Source organism: Giraffa tippelskirchi, chromosome 8 (genome assembly GCF_054371585.1).
Source record: "Giraffa tippelskirchi isolate mGirTip1 chromosome 8, T2T-mGirTip1v1.2.pri, whole genome shotgun sequence".
Taxonomy (NCBI): domain Eukaryota; kingdom Metazoa; phylum Chordata; class Mammalia; order Artiodactyla; family Giraffidae; genus Giraffa; species Giraffa tippelskirchi.
The window spans coordinates 162,587,317-162,598,131 of record NC_137282.1 but is presented as its reverse complement, the minus strand read 5'-3'; the positions used below and the strand labels follow the sequence as shown (position 1 = coordinate 162,598,131).

Genomic DNA, 10,815 nt, shown 5'->3' with positions numbered 1-10,815 from the left:
CGCCGGCCCCGCCTCCGCGCCCCGCCCGCCCGCCAACCCCCTTCCCCGGGCTCCGAGCCGCCGGCCCGGCCCGGAAGAGACTGGGCCGGGCCCGGGGTGGCGGCTGTTCTCCTCCCGTTTCTGAATCCTGGGAAACTCTCGGGCCGGGGGCTACGCGCTGGATTTACGGGCGCCGGGACTGTCTGGCGGGTTCCCGCCCCCCGCACGTCCACCCCGGGCCGGGCCCGAGGCCGGAGCCGCCCGCCCCGCGTCCCCCGCGCATTCCAGACGCGCCACTGCCCGGACGCGGTGGGGGACAGACGACGGGGCAGGCCCGCGCCGGCCCCCGGGGACCCCAGTCCCCAGAAGGAGGGGGAACGCGCTGCTCAGAAGCGGACCGGGCCGGCGGCGGGAAAGGGCCCCGGGGAAGAGCGTCCCTGCGCCGGGCGCGTGCTGAGCCGAGGGGTTTCGGGATGGCCCCGGGGGAGAACCGGGGGTCGCGGCCGCCTGCTGGGAGGTAACTTCAAGCCAGAGTTCAAGACTGGGAAGTTAGTTCAGGCGTTGGAACTTGGTTGCTGTGGCCCGGGCGACCTCACATCGCCCGAGGCGGGGTGGGCAGACCCAGAGCGAGGTCCTTCAGCGCTTTGCGCTTCTAGAGAGTCTAAAGAAGCTCGGCAGAAACGGTGGGGACCGAGGGCCGACTGCCGGTCACGTGACGCAACTTGACCGAGGGGTGTGTGCCCCCCCACACCCCCAACACACCCTCACACGCAGTCACCATCTCCAGGTTTTGCTCAGCCGGCTCCAGTGACTCGCCCCTATCAGATCGTCAGCTTTCATCCAAGTTTTCATCCAAGTTTATCTTCACCTCCCGTTTGCCATGTGAGCTGGGAAGACAAGGTGTTTTCCACAAGCTGGCGACCCCCCCAAAAGTGGCGGCAGCCTGTCCGTGCTGGTGACTGAGGGGCTGACTGCCGGGTCTGCAAGAGGGACCGGGGCGCGGGGGGGAGAGGGCAGCGCCGAGTCCCCGCCCCTACAAAGCCCCACTGAGGCCTCCAGCCTCTGCGCCCCTTCCCCCTCTGCGGCTGGGCTGGGCAGCATCTCTCCCACCAGAGCGCAGGAGCTTTTAGGAAATCAAGTCACTCAGTCACTCCAACTCTTTGGGACCCTATAAGACTGTAGCCCACCGGGCTCCTCTGTCCATGGGATTCTCTAGCCAAGAATACTGGAGTGGGTTGTCATTTCCTACTCCAGGGGATCTTCCCGACCCAGGCATCGAACCTTGGTCTCCCGCATTGCATTGCGGGCAGATTCTTTACCCTCTGAGCCACCAGGGAAGCCCAGGAGCTTTTATGCATCCAGCCAAATCTTTCCTGGGAGCAATCAGGTCTTCGGTTCCCTGTTGCCTAGGAGACCTAACTCCGTGAGGCGGCCCTTCAGCTGTGGCAGGCATTCTGGTCACTAAAGAGAAGGAAGCATTTTCCTGTCAGCTGTGTTTGTTTAAAGAGACCTGGAACTACAGAGTAAAAATAGCGACTGCCCAGGACTTACTAATCATTACAGAAATTCTGAGCAAAACAGTGAGCTGCCACTTTTTAATCCATTGCTTTGATACAGATTTTTAAAAATCTATTAAGAAAAATTATCCAAAATCTGAAAATGAGACCAGAAAAACAGTGATCCTTTCAATGTCCTATTGAAGGATATTTTTCAAGCCCAAGGATTACTTCCTTTTCTAGTCGAATGTACTGTTGTTTGATGCTGTATTTACTATTAATGAAAGGCATACCAACTTGTAGATTTGTGCACAGAAGAGATGCAAATAATTTTTGTCCCAAAGTAAAGTTAACATCAAAGGTTATAATGTACTGCTCTGTAAGACACTGACCATTTTTATATCTAACCTCGCAATCTTATTTTAATATAATCTGACCCTAGAAATCCATTTCCACAAATGGTCTTTGAATCAGCTTTTTCATGTTATAAATGTCCTCAAAAATTAATGAGGTGAATAAACTTTTGGCACCTGTTCATGCCATATTTGTAGAAAGATTTGGGAGTTGTGTTGAATTTGGAAACTTATACTGGGGCAAGTCTGACAAGAATGGGAGTTTTTGTGGGTTATGGAGAAACGTGTACCCACCCTGAGTACTGATGTGGGGCATCCCATTCTGAAGGGGCTCTTTGGAGGGTGGTTTGGCAGCACTCGCGATCCAACACCTCCTCTTTTAGAGTCGATCCAGAGAGACATTTCCACGTGGGCACTAGGAGAAAGGTGCAGTGTTTGCCGCGGTGAGAAAGTGGGGTGAATGCCTCCCGCCACATACAGCGGTGCACGCGTGTGGTAGTATGCTGTGCAGCCACAGAACATGCATCAGCCCTAAAAGGAGGACCTGCTGTTCGCTGTTTAGTCGCTCAGTTGTGTCTGACTCTTTTCGAACCAATGGACTGTAGCCACCCCCCGCCCCAGGTTCCTCTTTCCATGGAATTCTCCAGGCAAGAATACTGGAGTGCCATTCCATTCTCCAGGGGATCCTCCCGACTCAGGGATCGAACCTGCATCTCCTGCACTGGGAGGCAGATTCTTTACTGCTGAGCCACCAGGGGAACCCCGGAAACCAGGTCACTGGAAAAACTATAGGTGGGAATGGCTGACGGGTATAGCACAGCGCTGTCAACAGTCATGACAAACCTCTTGGCCAACCTAATAAACAGCCGGAGTGCGCCCCGTGCTTGACTCTGGAAGGGGGGATGAGGTCCTACTGAGCTAACAGAAAAAAGCCTGAGAAGAAAACCTCACTAGGACCTCATCCCCCCTCCAGAGTCAAGCACTGGTCCAGCCCAGCCGCCAAGTCCAGTGTGTCGGCTCATGGCTCACCTGAACCCTCTGTCTGGATTTGCCTTTCCAGGTGTCAAGTGAAAGTCCCTCTGTCATGTCCGACTCTTGGCAACCCCATGAACTATACAGTCCATGGAATTTTCCAGGCCAGAATACTGGAGTGGGTAGCCGTTCCCTTCTCTAGGGAGTCTTCCCAACCCAGTTATCGAACCCAGGTCTCCCGCATTGCAGGCAGATTCTTGACCTCCTGAGCCACCAGGGAAGCCCAAGAATTGAACACTAAAATGTAAGAAGCCCACGTCTGTGAGGCCAGCTAGGTGGTAAAGGGCAGAAAGCGTGCTGTCAGACCTCTGAGGACCCATGTTATATAAACATCAGGAACAGGCACAGAGGAGGTGGGGTGGTTTCAGGTTGTGAATCAGGCTGATTGGGTAGCTGGGTGCCTGGGGCTACATAATACACGTGAAGCAGGAACAAAGAGGAGTTCTCTGGGTCACCTGCTGGGCTGCCAAGGCGGCTAGAATTGCACAGGTGTGTCTGAGGAGCCCTGGTTGTAGGCAAGGGCTTGGGAAACCAGACACTTTAATCTGATTCTTAAGAGGGAAAAATAAGAGTAAAAGACGGCATGAAATTCAAGGCCTTTACTCTTGAGGGGTTGATCATTTCTCTGTTTATTTTTCTTCGGTGGTGGTTTTGTTTGGGTTTAGATTATTTTGTCAAGCTCTATCCTTTCCCAAACCCTGGCAGTTAAGAAAAGAAAGAGCAAAGGCTGGTGGTCACTCCAGGCCACCCTCCGTGTCCCTCCCGGCCTGCATCAGACAGCACGTTGGGGAGCTGGGGGCTCCAGCCAGGAAGTGAGACGGGGTCCGGGAGGCCCTCCTGGCCCCACTGGTTCCGCCGTTTGTCACCCTTCCCACCTCCACCATATGCAAAGTTGAACCTAGAGCGTGTTTTCAACATGCTTGCGATGAGTTGGGTAAACTAGTTATGGGGACATCATTATTTTTGTTGGAGAAGGCAATGGCACTCCAGTACTCTCCTGGAAAACCCCATGGACGGAGGAGCCTGGTAGGCTGCAGTCCATGGGGTCACGAAGAGTCGGACACAACTGAGCGACTTCACTTTCCCTTTTCACTTTCAGCATTGGAGAAGGCAATGGCAACCCACTCCAGTGTTCTTGCCTGGAGAATCCCAGGGACGGGGGAGCCTGGTGGGCTGCCGTCTGTGGGGTCGCACAGGGTTGGACACAACTGAAGCGGCTTAGCAGCAGAAGCAGCAGCATTATTTTTGTCAAATTAGTATTGGAGTATAGTTGATTTGTAATGTTGTGTTTCAGGTATACTGTGAAGTGGCTCAGTTATAATATACATATACCCACTCCTTTTTAGACTCTTTTCCCATATAGGCCATTACAGAGTAGAGTTTCTTGTGCTCTGCAGTAGGTCCCTAATAGTTATTTGTTTTACATGCAGTCGTCTGTGTATGTCAACCCCAGTCTCCCTGTTTATCAGCTCCCCCTACGCACCCCGGGAACTGTTTTCTCTCTCTGACTCTGCTTCTGTTTCATAAATGAGTTCACTTGTACCATTTTTTTTTTAGATTCCACAGGTAAGCAGTATCGTATGATATTTGTCTCTGTCTGACTTACTTCACTCAGTGTGACAACCTCTAGGTCTGTCCATGTTGCTGCAAATGGCACTATTTCATACTTTTCTATGGCTGGGTAATAATTTACTCCGAGTTCCGCCTCCCGGGCGGTTCTGGACACAGGAATGTGGTTCAGGAAGCCTCCTGCAAACACAGCTCTTCTCTGTTCTCTGCAAATGCATAGTCTTGGCAAGGCCTCGCTGAGGCTTCCGGACACATTGACTGGTCTGACCCGCAGGATGGCCCTCGGGGGAGGGGAGGGTAACTGCCCCTGCAGGTGAGGAAACTGGGGCTCGGGGAGGAGCCGAAGTGCCCCCAAACCCGGGGCTGCCCCCTGCCCAGGCCTCCTGGCTGATCGCACAGCTTCCTCTGGCTGGGGTCTGGCCGCACCAGCTTCCCCCCTGGCGCCCATCACCCCCACGGGGACCCTGGGTATTGGGCTTGCAGGCCTGGGGAGCCTGCCCTCCACACTGCAGCCCCCCCCCCCCCGGGACTGCCGATGCCCACATGCTTCAGACCAGGCTTCTCAAGCCCTGATGGCCCTGTGACTCCCCTGGGAGCTTGTGAAAGAGCAGATCCCGGTTTGGTGGGTGGAGCCAGAGGGTCCGCATTTCTGACAAGCCCCCAGGAGGTCCCAGAGCCCCTTCTCTGCAGGCGGCTCTGAATAGCAAGGCTGATCCTAGCCTCGGACAGGCAAAGAGAGCCTGGACAGTGTCAGGAGACCCGGATGCACCCTCTTAGGGTGTCCTCTGCGTCTCTTGGCTGTAAATAAGTGTTAATTACATTTTCCTGGCTGGAATTTCATCTCCATGAGGATGGGGCCTGTAGCTGTCTCCTGCATATCTATCTCCCCGACACCTGACACAGGCCTGGCACATGATAAATGCTGAGTACCTGCTGAATGAATAAAGTGAGCGAGGGGAGCAAATGCCTGAGCCATCACTGTCCTTCCCACCAAAGCGATCCATCCCCAACCCCCAAAAAGAGACATTTGGAGGCTTTTCTATTCTTATCACTCTAATCTTATCACCAAACCCAGATCTTCCAGGAGCTCCAAATCCCAGGCATCGAACCATCTAGAAGGGATTCATAGAGATCCTCTCTCAGGAACAGGATTACAGAGTTTATTTTCCTTTGTGCACTTTTCATATTTTCCGAGTTTAATGCAGTAAGCGAGCGTTACTGCAGTAATTCAAAGGACGTTTAAACATTCATCCAAGCAGATTCTCTCTCGGGGACTCCTCCTTTGTCACTGCAGATGCCAAGGTGGCGGTGCTATAGTCAATCAGCGTGTCCAGGTCTCAGTTTCGTGACTCAAAAGCAAGGCAGGGCTGCAAGTGACCACCGAGGCTTGCACGGGCATGAATTCTCTCTGAATCAGTCCATGAGTTCGTTCTCTTCCCCGTCACTCCTGAGGAGTCCTGACCCTATTCCTGTAGACCTCATCTCTGTGGGTTCTTACCATTCTGAACACCATTCCAGGAGGCCCCTTTTCAGAGGATGTAATTTATTGCTTACGGCCTGAGTAACAGACTGCTGAAGCTGAAGCTCCAATACTTCAGCCACCGGATGCGAAGAACAGACTCATTGGAAAAGACCCTGATGCTGGGAAAGATTGGAGGCTGGAGGAGAAGGGGTGGCAGCGGATGAGATGGTTGGATGGCATCCCCGACTCAGTGGCCATGAATCTGAGCAAACTCCGGGAGACAGTGCAGGACAGGGAAACTTGACGTGCTGCAGTCCATGGGGTTGCAAAGAGTCAGACAGGTCTTAGTGACAGAACAACATCAGACTTCTCTGCTACAGCTGAGGTGTGTGAGTCAGCTCACGTCACCGTTTGTTTTTTTTTTAACATGACACTGAAAAAAATGAATGAAAATCTGACTGGTTAAAGCTGTTAGCCTTCATCACAGCACTGAATAACCCCGATGGGAAGGGCTGATGGAGTTTTGTACTCTTCAGTTGCTACCATTCAGCAAATAATGATCATTTAACTATAAAATGCTTGTTGGTTATAAAATTATTCATGCTCCTGGGGCAGAGATGCTGTCCTGAATGTACCTGCATCAGCTGCATTCCGCAACACGGACTCTGGGTTGGTACCCAGGGAACGTTTCATCCCATGAGTGAATGAAAAGGAGATGGAGGAACTTCAGGCTTGTTCAAGAAATCAGGGCTGGCAGTGGGGGGAGGTTTGGGCGGACGTTCACTTCCTTTGACGTCTGCTCACGTCTACACACGCAGCACACCCTCCTCTTGGGGCGGGCTCCATCCGCGCTCACCATCAGCCACTGGGCAAGAGGGGAGTGAGCATTCCTAGTTAAGAAGACCGAGGCTGGATTCCACTGCCCCTCGCTTTACCGAGTCGACATCTCTGTAAACATGTGGACTAAGTTTCTATAAATTTGATTGAAATGAGCAGAAATTTGCAATTGGGGGATGTATTTGGCCATTCAGCCTCACCCACATAGGGAGCTTGATGTGTCCCCAGCACCTCTGCTGAGTAGGAGGGCTTCCTCTGTTTTGGGGGCGGGGAATTACATGATTTGGACTATTTAAGGAAGGAAATAAGAGGCAGTTCTGGGGCTCCGCAGGTGTTTGGAGAGGTGGGTACCCCCTCCGCAGCAGAGTGTAGGCAGTGGTCCATGGTACCCTGGCCCAGGGAGGTTAGAAAGGGCGGCTCCCGGCCTGCAGCCCGAGGCGGCTCAGGCCCCACCGGGCAGCGTGTGCGGCTGCCATTTGCCCTCCCGATGCCCATTCCGTCCCCACTCGCCTCCCGGCAGCCCTGCCCCGCATGCCCTGCCCGCCCCCCAGGTGCAGCCTCTTCCTTCCCTCTGTGTCCAAAGGATAAGCTCTTACTTGCCTCTGTGCCCTTCCTTTGGAAGCTCAAGAGCATCCTTCTGAGGTGCGAAACCGTTGTTTATTTCTCTTTGCCTTCTTGGCATGATAATTCCAGTTCTTCTTGAGGCTGAATCTAAGAAAATGGGGGGAAGTGTACATCAAGATCATGTTTGCAGGCGTCTGTCTTACAGAGGACTCACAGGTGACCCTCCTTTCTAGAGCGGATAACCACACCCCGATTTCCTCTCTGGCTTTCGTGAACATTTGTCGTCTCATGTGCAGATGTGCTCAGTGCAGGCAAGGCCATACTCATAAAGCCTCTGATTTTAGTCTTCTCTCTGTCTCTCTGGTTGGCCTGGGTATTAACTTCCAAGCGGCAGCCCCAGTGACTTCACTTGGTTGTCTGCACATCCCAAGTATTCCAGCTAATTGTCAAATTTCTGCTCTCCATTCATTGTCTCAGGCCTGCGAGTACCTCACCAATGTGGCTTACACGGGCACACAGCGTTCAATGAACTGAAACCAGAAAAAAGCTCAGGGCAGCGGCACAAACGCCCACGTCTCGGTTCAGGGGGTTGACGTTTATAGAAACAGGTACATTTACATTAGCTGTTGTGACGGATTGCTCTGACACTCACCCAGACGGGAACATCATGAAGGCTTCTTTTCCCAAGGGCTCCTTAATTCAAACATTCAGAATGACCTGGCCTCAGCTGGCCCAGGGCAGAAGTCATAAGATTGAAAAAATAAGTAAATACATTTTTAAAGAGATGGAACTACCTTTCTGATTCGGGCCAGGGATTGAAGGCAAGCCAGGATACGTGGAATGTTTGCTTCTTCTTTACTTAAAGTTGTTTAAGTTGCTCATATAGACCCTCCGAGCTAGGAGAGAGCATGTATGGAAAATTCACACTTGAGGTCTTTCCAGCACCTTCCCAGATGTACATATTCTAGAAAACCAGTGCTAGTTGATGACCAGCTCTGGGCTGAGCTGCAGTTTAGAAGGTAAACCACTGCAGACTGCTCTGTCAGGCTCTGCTTTTTGTTAATAATCTATTTAAAGTTCAGCAGGCTGGCACCTCCTTTGATTCTGATTATACTCCTCAAGCTCCTCCAAGTTCACTGTCAGCAGATCTTGGTTTGCTGGGGAACCGCATTGGAACGTCAGACTCCATCCAAAGCAGCTGCCATGGCAGAGCCCACACAACCCCTCACAGGATGGCTTTGTTAAAGGCCACCTCCCTGGGAGAACTGGTCTACCCAGGCGGCCGTGGAGACCTGCTCCAGGCAAGGTTGACGTGATCTCCACACAGTTCACCCCATAACTGTGCCCTCCTAGAGTTAGGCACTGTCTAGTCTCCAATGACAATAGCTCTTGGTGATTAATTTTGCTGGTTTTGGTTGCTTTCAGCAAAACGGCTTTTGACATGTAGTCAGTGTCTTTCAAATTGAGAGAAAATGGAATTGAGGAAATCGTTTTCCAATTAAACCCAACAATTTAAAGTCCTACGTTAGAAGAAATGCAATTCTTCCTAGAATACAAACACAGAGGGACGGTTTGATTGCTTATTACAATCCTTTCATTCCAAAAAGTGTTTGAAGTGGCTTCCAAAAGAATGAATAAACGAATGAAATTGACAGCTAAGGGTATTGGGCAGAAACCAAGCTTATCTAGGACGCTTCATCTTTCCATTGCTCTGGCTGTTCAGTTCACCTCAAGAGGCACCAGAAAAGAGGAAGGATGACCATCCGTGGAAAATGAATCTGAGAATACCTAGAAGGGGAAAAAGTGGAAGCTGTGACAGATTTTATTTTCTTGGGCTCCAAAATCACTGCAGACAGTGACTGCAGCCATGAAATTAAAGGATGCTTGCTCCTTGGAATGAAAGCTATGACAAACCTGGACAGCATATTAAAAAGCAGAGATCACTTTGCCGACAAAGATCCATATAGTCAAAACCGCGGTTTTTCCAGTAGTCATGTATGGATGTGAGAGTTGGACCATAAAGAAGGCTGAGTGCTGAAAAAATGATGCTTTTGAACTGTGGTGTTGGAGAAGACTCTCGAGAGTCCCTTGGACTGCAAGGAGATCCATCCAGTCCACCCTAAAGGAAATCAGTCCTGAATATTCATTAGAAGGACTGATGCTGAAGCTGAAGCTCCAATACTTGGGCCACCTGATGTGAAGAGTCAACTCATTGGAAAAGGCCCTGATGTTGGGAAAGATTGAAGGCAGGAGGGGAAGGGGACAACAGAGGATGAGATGGTTAGATAGCATCACTGACTCAGTGGACATGAATTTGAGCAAACTCGGGGAGATAGTGGAGGACAGAGGAGCCTGACGTGCTGCAGTCCATGGGGTCAGAAAGAGTCAAACACAACATAGCGACTGAACATCAACAACAAAATACCCTGTTTAAGTCACAGACTCACAGGAAAACAAACAGTCTAAGTGTGTTGTTGAGATCATTTTTTACACAATTTAACTGCTACACACACATTTAGAATTAAAAGCAATTTAACAAGGTGGGTAAAAATATTTATACATATTCCAAAATGTCCCACATTAGATGTTCCGTTGTTCAGAAAGCATTCTCTGTCCACCTCCTCTGCCTGCAAGGTTTGTTCTTAATAGCTCAACTTTTCCTCTGAATTGGCCCCCAGATGGGAGGGACAATCAGTGTTTCCAAACAAAAAGCACTTCCAGGAACTCTTAAGTAAGACCTGGTCCAGAATTCTTTCAGCTGGGGGAGTGGGCAGGAGGGGACTTTTCTGTCTCCTCTGGATCCAGTACTTGGTGGTTCCCCGGGTTCTTCCGTGAAACAACAAAATGGCTGGAAAACACTTTAAAAAATGTTTCTATGACAACCTGGTATGAATGAGCAGACTTCCTAAGGAAATGAAACTCCTAAAAGCCTCTGTGACTGTATTGGTGATCTCAAGAGGAGAGTTTTTCTGTTTGTGTATTTTGTTTTGTTTGTTTTTTTCAGTTCGCTGACTCTAAATCCAGGTTCAAAACGTATGACAATTTGTCCAATGAGCCAGCTACGTTTAGTGTCATTTTTTTCACCCCTTCAATTCAATTTTTTAAAGTATTCGTCCAGCACGATCTCTCTCTGCCTGGAAAGGTCCCTCTTGTCACATGTCCATGCATTGTCAGCACTGACTGCTTAACTCTTTCAACAGATTTTTCTTGCCGGATGGGAATCTGATGAGAGCGGCACAAAAGTGAGCAGGAGTTCATCTGACTTCTGGTGCTTCCTCATAAAAGATAAACAGTCTCTGGATCTTGAGAAGTAACCAAGTGGTCAGGGTTTCCCTTTAGGTTTTTCACTTTTATTTGTCTTTAACTTTTATTGAAATATGACTGACTTACAATGTTTTGTTTGATTTCTGCTGTATAGCAAAGTACTCAGTTATACGTGCATATATACCCTTTTCCCTTTTTCATTATGCTTTATCACAGGATATTGTCTATAGCTCCCTGCGCTATACAGTAGGACCTTGTT

General features: G+C 50.4%; 2 long non-coding RNA genes across 2 annotated transcripts; one reads left to right on the top strand and one right to left on the bottom strand.

Moving 5' to 3' along the window:
* Positions 1–67: 67 nt before the first annotated feature.
* LOC145518574 (uncharacterized) lies at positions 68–2,023 on the top strand. The gene is made up of 2 exons (XR_014063000.1): positions 68–496; positions 767–2,023. It is a non-coding gene; the product is annotated as an uncharacterized LOC145518574 (long non-coding RNA).
* Positions 2,024–5,464: 3,441 nt separating this feature from the next.
* On the bottom strand, positions 5,465–7,493 carry LOC145518572 (uncharacterized). Its single transcript, XR_014062999.1, has 3 exons — positions 7,329–7,493; positions 6,527–6,862; positions 5,465–6,324 (listed from the first exon to the last, which is right to left on the bottom strand). It is a non-coding gene; the product is annotated as an uncharacterized LOC145518572 (long non-coding RNA).
* Between the last annotated feature and the right edge of the window lie 3,322 nt (positions 7,494–10,815).